The following is a 10,572-nucleotide window of genomic DNA, read 5'->3' as shown; positions in this document are numbered from 1 at the left end:
CTAGCCGTATAAGAGGCTTGAGCGGTTTCCACCCAAGCCGAAGAGGACTCCGCATCCATGTCGTGGGGACTCTGGGTACACGGCAGGGTAATAGAAACCCTGTGTGAGATTCAGAGGAGTTTGGCGACCTGATCCACCACCCACCTCTTCCCGTCTTCGAGCGATAATTTTTTTTTAAGTTGTATCTACGAGGTTTCTATTTTGGTGGCGCGCTTGTCCAGGGCATCCGGAGCTCTGTTTACGTGGAGCCTAGCAAACTCCACGTGATTGTTCGTGTTGTTTTGTTTGTAACTGCAACTCAAGCAAGTTTTCCAGCCTGCACTGCAACCATCTTCGGTGTAAGTAAACAATCTTTAAATCTACCATTACGAGTCCGTGCCTAATTCTAGCGTGTCGCCTGTTCTTTCCGACCCCGTGTGCCCAGGCTGCTGGCCATAGCCCGCCCAGAGCACAAAAAAGGGCCCGGCTCACACCCGGCCCGCACAAAGGGTATCAATGTCTGTTTGCTCAGCATTTGTGCTGCCATAAAACACATCATGGAAGCATAAATGAGATGTCTGGTGACATCTCTATCCATCCTTTGAGTGGGGTCTTTTATTGAACCTACCATGTAGTTGGGATAGAGTTAGATCAGGTTTTGAATGCAAAGAGGTGCAGGAAGTATAAGTTATTGCATTGGTGCTTCAGAGATCAGTTTGATGCTTTCATATTAAAACCCAATGAGATCCCCACCAGGTTCCTGTGTCTATAAACCAAGAAAATTAGGTATCTAGTAGCTTTTTAAAAAAACAAACAAACCATAGAGGTTAAATTGCCTCAGTTTAAGGCGGGGGGGAGCAATCTTTTTGGGTGGCATGCTACAAGGTAAGCCCTGTATGTTCCCCGAGCACTACTTTGATCCCCTTCCTGTGGCTGATCTGTTGTTCTGCTTTCTGCTCCCTACTTTGTTTTTCCTTCCTGGTCTGTTTTTTTCTGCTTTTTGCTCCCTTTCCTGTCTGCTTTTGTGTTTCTTGATCCCTTCCTGACCTGCCATATGCCACGCACAGGCTGCCTGTGCCACTTATGGCACACGTGCTGTGGGTTGGACATCCCTGAGCTATGGCACCTAACAACAACATTTTAATTGAAAAACAAGGATTTGTAACAAGGATTTGAACAACAAGGAATGCATAGCATTCTTTTCCCAATTGCATATCATACTACCAAGGGCAGAAGCAAGCTTTGAGGTGAAGTTTCCCAATCACAGGCCCTGGTTCTCATGGGGGACTTCAGTCACCTTGACATCTGCTGGGAGGTCAATACAGCAGTGCACAGGCAATCCGGGAAGCTTTTGGAGAGTGTTGGGGACAGCTTCCTGATGCAAGTGTTGGAGAGGCCAACTAGGGGCCATGGTCTTCCTGACCTTCTGCTCACAAACTGGAAAATTGGTGGGGAATGTAGAAGTGGATGGCAACTTGGGCAGCAGGAACCATAAGATGATTGAGTTCAGGATCCTGAGGAAAGGAAAGAAGCAGAGCAGCAAAGTAAGGACCCAGGACTTAAGAAAAGCAAACTTTGACTCATTCAGGAAACTGATGGGCAAGAGACCAGTCTGTGGGGAAGAGGAGTCCAGGAAAGCTGGTTGTATTTTAAAGACACCTTACTGAGGGCACAGAAACAAACCATTCTGATGTGTAGGAAAACTAGCAAGTATGGCAGAAGACCAGTTTGACTTAGTAGGGAACTCTTCCAGTAAGCTTCCTTTTTGTGTTTTAGCTCACTGAAGTGGAAATTTAGACAAATGACTAGGGAGGAGTACAAGAGTATCACTCGCGCATGCAACCATGAAATCAGGAAGGCCAAAGTGCAGTTGGAGTTGTAGCTAGCAAGCGACGTGACGGGTAGCAGTAAGGGTTTGTACAAGTATGTTGGCAGCAAGAAGCAGATCAGGGAAATTGTGGGTCCCTTACCAAATGGGGGAGGTAACCTAGTGACATATGATGTGGAAAATGCTGAAGTACTCAATACCTTTTTTCAACTCAGTCTTCACAGGCAACATCAGTTCCCAGACTACTGCACATAGCAGCACAGTTTGGGGAGGAAGTGAGCAGATGACAGTGGTAAAAGATCAGGTTAGGAACAATTTAGAAAAGCTGGATGTATACAGGTCCCTGGGGCTGGAAATGATGCATCCAAGGATGCTAAGGGACATGACCAATGTGACGGCAGAGCCGCTGGCCATTATCTTTGAAAATTCAATGGCAATTGAGATAGGTCCTGGACCACAGGTGAACATAGTGCCTATCTTTAAGAAAGGGAAGAAGGAGGATCCAGGGAGTTACAGACCAGTCAGCCTCACCTCAGTCCCTGGAAAAATCATGGAGCAAATCCTCAAGGAATCCATTTCTAAACACTTGGCGGAGAAGAAGATAATTAGGAACAGTCATCATGGATTCACCAAAGGCAAGCCATGCCTGACCAACCTGATTGCCTTCTATGGTGAGATGATTGGCTCTGCTGATGGGAGATCAGCAAACATGATATACCTTGAATTTAGCAAGGCTTTTGATAGGTCTCCTGTGTCATTCTTGCAGGCAAGCTAAGGAAGTACAGGTTGGATGGATGGACTGCAAGGTAGATAGAAAACTGGCTGGATTGTTGGGCTCAAAGGGCAGTAATCAATGGCTCAACATCTAGTTGGCAGCTGCTCTCAAGTGGAGTTCTTCAGGGATCAGTCCTGAGGCTGGTTTTGTTCAATATCTTCATAAGTGATCTGAAAGATGGCCTGGAGTACACCCTCAGCAAGTGTGCAGGTGACACCAAGCTGGGAGGGAGTAGTAGATACATTAGAGGGTAGAACTAGGATGCAGAGAGACATAAACAAATTGGAGGATTGAACCAAAAGAAATCTTACGAGGTTCAATAAGGACAAATGCAAAATCCTGCATTTAGGATGAAATAATCCCATGCACTGCTACAGCCTGGGGACTGACTGGCTAAGCAGCAGTTCTGCAGAAAAGGACCTGGGGTTACAGTACACAGTAAGGTGAATATGAGTCAACAGTGTGTCCTTGTGAAGAAGGCTAACAGCATACTGAGATGCATTAGTAGGATCGTTGACAGCAGATCCAGGGAAGTGATTATTCCCCTCTATTTGGCACTGGTAAGGCCACATCTGGGGTACTGTATCCAGTTTTGGGGAACCCACTACAGAAAGGAGTGGACAAATTGGAGAGAGGCTAGCGGAGGCAGTGAAAATGGTTAGGGGGCTAAGGAACAGGACTTCTTAGGAGAAACTAAGGGAACTGGGCTTATTTAGTCTGGAGAAGAGAAAACTGAGAGGGGATTTAATAGCAGCCTTTAACTACCTGAAGGGTGATTCCAAAGAGGGTGGGCAAAATATGGCCCATGGGCCGAATCTGGCCCGCCACACCATTCTATCTGGCCTGTGGGGCCCCTCTAAAATTTAGACAGTTGTTACCCACCGGTGGCTGCCTGGCTGAAAGCCAATGAGGTGCCAGTGGCACTGTAAACTCTGCTTGGAGATTGCTGGTAATTCAGGATCCCATGCACCTAAATCAAATGTTCAGTCTTTGTAGTGAACACAAAGCTCTTATTGACCTTAGTGATATTGGATCAAGCTTTAAGTGGCTTTGTAAAGTGAAGATGTGGATCTGATAATGCAGTTGTTATCCATTTCACCTGTTGGAGAGTTAAGTTAGCAAATGGTCAAAAAGCAGGCAATGGAATATCCAGGGAATTTTGTGTGCTAAGTTATTTCTATTATTGTGGGTCCTTGGTGGAGAGAGGGGAGGGTGGTCCCTGTTCTTATTTGTAAAGGACACCATATAAATTAAGTAGCATAGCTAGTGGGGTGTTGCTTTAAAGCTGGCACTGTAAACTGCAGCTTATGCCAGTACTTGAAGTGATCTTTTTACAAACAGATCTGCTTTATACATAGCCAGCACAGGAAGTCTCACATTGATGGGGCTGAACTGTGAGAGAGCCCTGAAGTGGCAGCTGGAAATGAAGCAATGACATTTTCTTGTCAGCAGTTCTGTTTTCTGGTCATTTCCTCTGTGAAAAGGCACTGCCCCATTTTTGTTATGGATATGTTAAAAAATTGCTACATGAAGGAAATGATAGAAAAGAGCACAGGACTGAGGCACAATCCAAATATTACCCGGAGAACTTTTCATTTAACTGGTTACAAATGAATGGGTCGAACTACTCTATATACACCACTCTGCTCGGAAGGATTCAAGGAGACTAAAAGTGGATGCTAGGTGAGGAGCAGGCTGTGCTGGTTGGACTTGGATGAGAAAGTTTATACAGGGACTTATTGTACTCTGCACAGTTGTACTGACTGCTGATAATCCCCATGTTTTGGCCTGGTCTCCAGTATTTAAGGAACTATGCTTAGAATTGTTTAATGTGTTTGCAAATGAACCATTTTGGCCAATATGGGCATGACCAAGTAGCGTTATAAACAATTTTTTTTTAAAGCAGTTCTAGCCTAGGTTACGACCATGGCATCTTTTAATGTGTGAGTATCATCTAGTTTGGCCTTAGCAAAACCAGCCAGTGAAAAAGTGTTTTTATTGGATTCCACTTTAGTCTAGTTTAAACCATTGCTAAACTAGATTTTTTTGACAGCATAGATGTGGGTGAACATGAGCTTTATTAATTATATAACCACAATTGCATTTTGCATAGTTTTTAGTTGCTTGTCTGTTGCAGTTGGGAAGTTGGAAGGGTACCACACGAGTGCAGTTGCTGCCAGGAATCTTCCCGTGGGCTAGGACGTATTGTGGACTGTGGTTTTTATGGCTGCAGACTGACAATACAATTAAACAGATATCAATGTGGGGGAGAAGGAATTTCCCAGTCATGCAGACATGACAGTTGATCACAGCTGCTGCATGTGCGCTCCTGTCCCACAGTAAGTGAGGCTTGGGGCAGGTACAACAGGTACAAATGAAATGGAAGCTAACCTGTGGTAATTCAGCAGCTGTTTACTGTGGGACAGAGTAGATGTACAGAACAATTAAAGCAAATTATTAGAGTATGGATTTATTAACTGACTGCCTGAATCTGGGAAAACCTTTTCCATGCCAAACACAGTGGTCACTCATTATAACGACCACGCCAAGTACCAACAAAATTAGTTGCTTAACAGAGGTCATGAGTAAAAATGGAGCAGGAATCTGTTGGAACATATTCCTGAAACAGGGGTTGCCCAATAGCCTTGTTTCACCATAAAATTGTTTATGCAATTGTGCGGTTTAAAATTTTTACTAATTCCTGCATTCTTTCCCTGGGCCTGAGTTTGCAGTCCTTATGCACAGAAGTAGCACAGTTTACTGACAACACTGCTGGGGCTTACACTGGAAGGTGTTGGGGACGATCTAATTCAGAGGTTGGCAGTGTTTTGGAATAGAGGACCCACTTTAACAGAGCTTACCTCCAAGTGCAGGCAGCTTCCAACCCAGCGTGCATTGCCTCCCCCTACTCACCCACATTGCTGAAACACCGCAGAAGCCCCCCAGCTCTGTGGGCCAGATAAAAGGCTCCATAGGCTAGCTCTAGCCTGCAAGCCATAGGTTGGTGACCCATATTTAATTGAAGTTCAAAGCTGTAAGTCTTTGTGTTTTACAAGAAAATACTGCTTTGAAATATTCAAGAGCAAAATAGGAGGGGAAGGCATCTCCCTGGCTATGAAGGAAGACTTGATTATTCTTGCAAAAGGACACCTATTTGTAAGACAGGGATGCGTCAGGGACAGTCAGTAACATTTGACAGTTGTCTTTCAGTGACAGGATCCAGAGTTTGTCTTCCTTCAGGCATTTTACAAGTTCTGGATTAAGATTTATTGACTACAATTTATCTGTCCACAGTGTAGAAGGTACATTTGAAAAGCCGATCTGCCTCTTACAGCTGCTGTAAGTACTGTTTGGATTAGACAGGGGCAATAATCAAAATCTATGATCTGAAAAGAAAAAGCCCTAAAAAAAGTTTGAATCTGCATCTCAGTGTGACTGTTTGGCCTTGGTTCTGCAATCAGATGCACACAGGGGGATCTTGGTACCCACCCGCTTCCATCTGCAGGATCAGAGCTTTAGTAATAAACAAGTTACAGAAAAGGACGGGGTTCTTTTTTTGTGTGTTTGGCTATCACTGAGCTGCAATTAGGTATATGGTTTTGTGTTACTAAAACAATTCAGTGTTTCAAGATAATTAGTGCTTAACAATTAAATATTATTGTATGTAATTATGAAATATTACCATTTTATTTCTGCACCTGTATCCTGCTCTCTAGAGTCATTATGTTTTGATAAAAAACCACTGTGTGCAGTAAATGATGTTCTTGGCAGGCACTGCAGAATATGTTGATTTAAACATTGAAAAAGGAAACACTTACAAATGTTGATATGATCTGCTAAAATGCTTAAAAAAATAAAAAGCATATCGTTACACGTGCCCATAAAAGAGAAGAAAGATACACTTGAAATGCGTGTAACTGGCCACTGGATGTCAGAATTGCAGTCTGCTTGAATTCAGTAATGGCTGTGACTGGTAGTGGCTGTTAAAAACTTCCTGTCACAGTGTAGGTGATATGACCCGGTCAGCAGAGTAAGAGAGAGGTTATCCTTTTCCACATTGATGTATACTTGAATTTCTAAGCATCCCAATCGTCCTTCATTTTACTAAGACAGCCCACTTTCACTGTGTTAAAATGCACTCTTGAATCATAGGCTATTGTCCCAGAAAGAAGGGTGCCTGATACTTTTCGTTTGTTATAGTTGTCATGTGTCAGGAAACATTAGAAAATGGACACTTCTCATTTTCTGCCCCACCCAGTAGAAATTGCTCCTTGCCATTCTATTTCAGTTTGTTGTCCTATTGGTACATTAACACAAAGATTTAGTAACATCAAACTGCTTGTGATTATTTTAATCCAAAAAAGAGGGCAAATATCTTAGAATAATGTGGGGTGAAGAATTCACATTTTTATATGGAAAAAGGGTCAGAATGGTGTTAGACCTGAGAATGGGCATTTGATGCCCAAAACCTTGTTCGACCATGTTTCCAGCTGTACAGTTAGTCAAGTAAAAGATGTCACAAAACATCCTTGCTTCTTTGTGGAAAATGCACTGCATAGCAAATGTTTACACAGTCATCTCAGAAGTAGGCCCCTTCTTCTCTAAACTAGAAACATCTTTCAGTAATTACTTTCACAGTCCTTTTTCAGCTCTTAGATATTCTAGGCCAGTACAATCTATTGCTTGTTAATTTCACAGCCTTTTTTTTTCTTATTCCCCAAATGTCTTCTGGTGTGATGTGTACATTGTACAAGCCGTATTCTACGTATACAATTGGCCAAATGCTGTGATGGCTTTCAACCAGTGTAACCTCAGATGTTGTATACTTTGGCTTAGTGAGTACCAGCTGGAAGATCACTTTACTACTTTGCTAAAAAAAAATCCACTCTAAAGTTCTTTCTACAAACTGACACCTCTCTTACTCTTTTTCCCCTCCCCTCCCCCATTAGACAGATATGATTTAGGTCATAGTACCCATCCTTGTTATCCAGTCCTTGATTCTTTCACAATAACTGACTTGCTTGTGATATGCCATAACAGCTGAACTGCTTTCAGTCTCTGAGTTATGATTCTGGTGGAACTGAGGGGGAGGAGGGGTGATCCAAGTGGGCATTTAAAAATTATTTTCCAAAAAAACGTGCTCCAGTTAGTGTTGACTCTGTGATACAATGGTGCAAAAAGGATCCTAAAACTTTCTGTAGAACAGATTTATGCCAGTGAGCCTTAGTATTTGTGAGGCATTGATCTGGAATATTGTACATGGCTTGGGTTATTCATGTTCAGTGAAAAAGAAATTAGAACTGGAGTAGGGACTCGGGTAAGTTTAGTCTGACAATCAGAAGAAGGTTACTCTGTTAGGGCAATGAGGTTCCAGTACAGCTTTCCAATACTAGTAATTGAGGTGATGAAGAGAAACATTTTTAAGATGAAGCTTGATAAGCTTGTGAAAAGAATTGTATGACCTGGTGTTTGTGATAGCAGGGGACTAGACTCGGTGACCCTGAAGGTCCCTTTTAGTTCTGTGGTCCTAAAATCAAAGCTGCAGGCAGAGAGAAAATGAGGAAGAGTCAGGAGAAAAAGATTCTATTGTATGATGCCCTAGCACTTTAAGGGACACATTTCAAGCACTTATGTTTTTTAACTCAACCCACACTAAGGTCTTTCACACAAATCTGGAATTTGCTGCCAAAAAGCTACATTGGCCTCACGCCCAGGACAAACACCATTCAGTACTGGACCACTGATAGGTTTACAGTATGCTATCCCACTGTGCATCAAGACAATGACAGGATCTTTAAACATTGGACTGGCAAGATTCCCAGCTTATAGCCCTGGAAGGGCTTGAAGTACTGGTTTTAAACATTACAAGCCTTTTAAAGGCCACTTTTACAGATGTTTGAGATATTTTTCTTGTCTTCCTCTGAAGCATATTTTGCTACACTTATACACCTGATGTTATCTATCACATAGCATGCATGGGATGATGTAGTGGGGAATAAAGACCTTGATCCTGCTCGCTGCCCTCCTTAGCCTCCCTACCTCAGTCCACTGACTTCAGTGGGGCTCTATAGCAATAAAGGTCCATCCACACAGGGCAGAGATGGTTTAGGGGTGAGTGACAGAGGTTTCAGAAATATGATTAATACAATCATTCCACTCTCATGTTGACAAAACCTTTATAACCACTTCACTGACATTTTGTATTCCATGCACACACACAAAATAAATATAGACCCTAAATTAGTAATCATCACTAGATCCATTTAATTTGGAAAATGATTGCTAATCAATGTCCTTGTGCACAGGAGCAATTAAAAGAAGTTCACAACAGGGGTCATCAGCACAGCATTATGCCCAAAAGCTTGATAGAAGGCTTGGTCTGAAAATGTGGGGCAGAGAGAGGGAGAGGGGAAGGCACTTGTCCTGTACAAAGAGCTCTTCAAAGGCACAGATGCAGGATAAAACGTTCCTTCCTTTTCCTTTTCTTTTATGATCTGACCCCCGATGCTGCTTAATGTGGCTCTTTTCATATTTGTCGTCTTAAATCTTGTCATATTTATAAATACTGATTTCACAAGAGTACTTTGAAATGCTTGCCACAAAGAAGTATATTTGGGGAAAAAATACTTAAAATATGTTTCATTTCAACTCCATTTCTGCAGTAGCAACTGAGTACAGTGGTATCATAATCTTTTTCTTGACAGAACCTTTAATGTCTTTATTCCACACAAGGGTAAAACCCATCTGTAAACATGTGGAGAGCAATAGATAAGACATTTGAGTAAGGAAAAAGAAAAGACAAGATTTCAGTAGAACTGAAGAGATATCACTGTCTGCGAGTAACTAAAGCAGTTGACCAAAATTGATGCTGATCCGAATTTGATGCTGTCATGATGTATTGTACTCGTTCATGTTGCTGTAGAGTTTTGATCATTGTATTACTGACATAACTAACAACAATGGCTACAGAGGAACCAGTGTGGTTGATGACATCAGTGGATATTTAGGAACCTCTAACCTCAGGATTAATTGAACACCAGGATACAACTGTTCCTTCTTTGAATTTTTTTGAAAATGGCATATCAGTAACCTAACCATTTTCAGGTTTGCACTTTTCTTGTTTGAAGTAAAATATTTTCATGACCTCCTTACATTAGTAAATGTAAACATAAAAGAAGCATCCATGATACCAATGCTAGCCATAATTTGTTACGCACCCAAAAAGCGCACTACAGAAACATTTTTAAGTTGCAAAGTCAAGAGCACAAAAGCTGAGAATTGCCAGAGTAAGAACATCTGCGCAACTTTATTTCAGTCCTCTTGTACATAGCCATTAAGATAGCCTTTAATTACTTAGTCAGTCTTTTTCCACAGGACCCCTGCATCATTCTGTGTTCATTTAATGAGCAGCTATTCCATATTGTATTTCTCCTTGTTCAGTTGCCCTTCCCCCCTACCATTTTATTTATTGTACACTATTCAAACCCTGCTCTGGAGCTAGAATAAATAACTTCTTTCTGGCTTTTTCTGTGAGGCTTATCACTATAGTTATCTACATTTTCAGAAATATAAAGTATTTTCCCAATATCCCTTTAAGATGAAGAGTTGATATTATCCCCATTTTACATGCATGTGTGCGGGCCGGGAGCGACCCGAGCCCTTTTTCGAGCTGCATGCGGGCTGTGGCCAGCAGCCCGGGCACGCCGGGTCGGAGAGGGAAGGCCGTCGAGCTGGAATTAGGCACAGACGCGTAGCGGTAGTTTTAAAGATTGTTTACTTACACCGAGATGGCAGTGGTGCAGGCTGGAAAACTTGATTGAGTTGCAGTTACAGACAGACAACACAGACGGTCTCGTGGAGGTTGCTAGGCTCCACGGTGCAGAGCTCCGGATGCTCTGAGTGAACGAGCCACCAAAATAGAAATCGTAAATACGTCTTATAAAAGTCGCGCTCGAAGACGGGAAGAGGTGGGCAGTGGATCAGGCCGCCA

This window comes from Alligator sinensis, unplaced genomic scaffold (genome assembly GCF_000455745.1).
Source record: "Alligator sinensis unplaced genomic scaffold, ASM45574v1 scaffold153_1, whole genome shotgun sequence".
NCBI classification, from domain to species: Eukaryota; Metazoa; Chordata; order Crocodylia; family Alligatoridae; genus Alligator; species Alligator sinensis.
This window is presented reverse-complemented; position numbering follows the sequence as displayed.